Raw genomic sequence first — 2,296 nt, forward strand, 5'->3', positions numbered from 1 at the left:
GCGATCTTGTTTCCGACTCAGTGCCTCTTTGTTTTTCATTAGACCTGTCATTCTGCTTGCTCGGCTTTGTTAGATGTTTGCATATCTTGTTGCTATTTTTTTTGCTTTTATTATTATTTCTTATTTGCGCTTCGTTTATCGTCCGATACGTCTTGTGCACGGGTCAAAATTTGTGTGTCAGGGGTCAATTGGTTTGACTTGAACTTGACGTTCGTGTTTCAGTTTCCGAACGTCTGTGTATCAAAACACAGATACACGCACTCCATGACTTTCGGTAAGAAGACAAAACATATCGGTAGGTTTCATTTGTTTGTGATGAATTTATGACCTTTCATGAAGTAGTTTTATTTTTTGTTTACTTTTGCCAGTTTGCCAGTTCGTTTTTGGAACTTTGCAAAGCAGTATCGTGTCGTCTGTTTAGGTCTGGGGAAACGCCAATGAAAAGAGCCGAAGAATCCCCGAGCGTTTCTATTGGGTTTGCTTTTGATTATCCATGTATAACCTGCTTCCTGCAACTATGGTAACCGGGGATTTATTGCATGGGGAACATGAGATTTATTTCCCAGGTGCTTGTGAATGAAAACTCGTAAAAATGATGACAATTTTTGATATCTGCGATCAGATCTCCGAACATTTTTTTGATATCTACGATCAGATCATCGACAAAATGTTAATATCTATGATCAGATCACCGAACAATATAAGATGTTTGGTGGCTTGTTGACAGACCAGCTTTTTGATTGGTCCAAGGGGACCATAATCGTCTTTTGTTTCATCTTTATCGACCAAGGCCGAAGGCCTCGGTTAATAAATATGAGACAAAAGGCGATATGCTCCCCGAGGACCAACAACAAAATGCTGGTCTGACAAGCCACCAAACATCGTTTTTGTCATAATTTTGGTTGTGCAACAAAATGCACAATAACCCACAGGGAGACGAATTTTTAGAATCCAACTCCGGGCCACAAAGCATCGTCACAGTAGCTCGAGATAACACGTCAAACTTGTATGTGACGTCAAACGTAGCTTGTTGACGCTTTTCTTCCAGTCTGAAAATGTACAGAGCTGCGATCATACCTGTGAGTTCAGTAAGTGTTGAGCATATTTCTTTTCTTTTAAGTGTTTATGACTTTTCGTTGTGGATTTTGCGATTACAGAGATAAGTTGCAAATTGACCATGAGTCGCCGCGGTAATTATCAACATTTATTGGGTCTTTGAGAGTGAATGCTTACAATCGTTGTCCTCGGAAACACAAATCCAAAGCCGCGATAGTTCCACACATCAAACAATGAGACTACTTTGACAATCCACGTTTCACCTGAAAGCTCAAACCCATTCACCACCTCGACTTATTGCATGGAGAACATGAGATTTATTTCTCAGGTGTTTGTGAATGAAAACTCGTGAAAATGATGACAATATAAAATGTTTGATGGGTTGTTGACAGACCATCTTTTTGGTCGGTCCGAGGGGGAGCATATCGTCTTTTGTTTCATATTTATTGACCAAGGCCGAAGGCCGCGGTCAATAAATATGAAACAAAAGTCGATATGCCCCCCGAGGACCGACAAAAAAGCTGGTCTGTCAACAAACCATCAAACATCGTTTTTGTCATCATTTTGGTAGTGAGAAAACAAGTGCACAATCAACCCAGGGAGCCATGCTTTGAAACACGGGTCCCGTGCTGATAGCCACACGGGTCCCGGTTTGATATCCACTGGCAATCAAAGATGGCGTGTGAAAGCAACTTTCTGTGTTTTTGAGTTCATTAAATGAGTTGGGATGAATATGTCAGGTTTGAGGATGCACAGTTCTGTAGGTTCATCTCGGTATTCCACCCCCTCGGCTTTCTGTTGTAAATATTAAGCTGAGCACGGTGATCGAATGTGGAAGCTACGTTTGGTCAAAGGTCACAGAAGATTTGCGTCGTGCAACGAAGGAAAGAATCGCGATCTTGTTTCCGACTCGGTACCTCTTTGTTTTTCATTAGACCTGTCATTCTGCTTGCTCGGCTTTGTTAGATGTTTGCATATCGTGTTGCTATTTTCTTTGCTTTTATTATTGTTTATTACTTGTGCTTCGTTTATCGATACAACGTCTTGTGCACGGGTCAAAATGTGTGTGTCAGGTGTCGTTTTACTTGAACTTGACGTTCGTGTTTCTCCGAACGTCTGTGTATCGAAACACAGATACACGCACTCCATGACTTTGTAAGAAGACATAACATATCGGTAGGTTTCATTTGTTTGTGACGAATTTATTGAAGTAGTTTTGTTTTTTTGTTTACTTTTGCCA

The sequence above is a fragment of the Littorina saxatilis genome, linkage group LG12 (genome assembly GCF_037325665.1).
Source record: "Littorina saxatilis isolate snail1 linkage group LG12, US_GU_Lsax_2.0, whole genome shotgun sequence".
Classification (NCBI taxonomy): Eukaryota; Metazoa; Mollusca; class Gastropoda; order Littorinimorpha; family Littorinidae; genus Littorina; species Littorina saxatilis.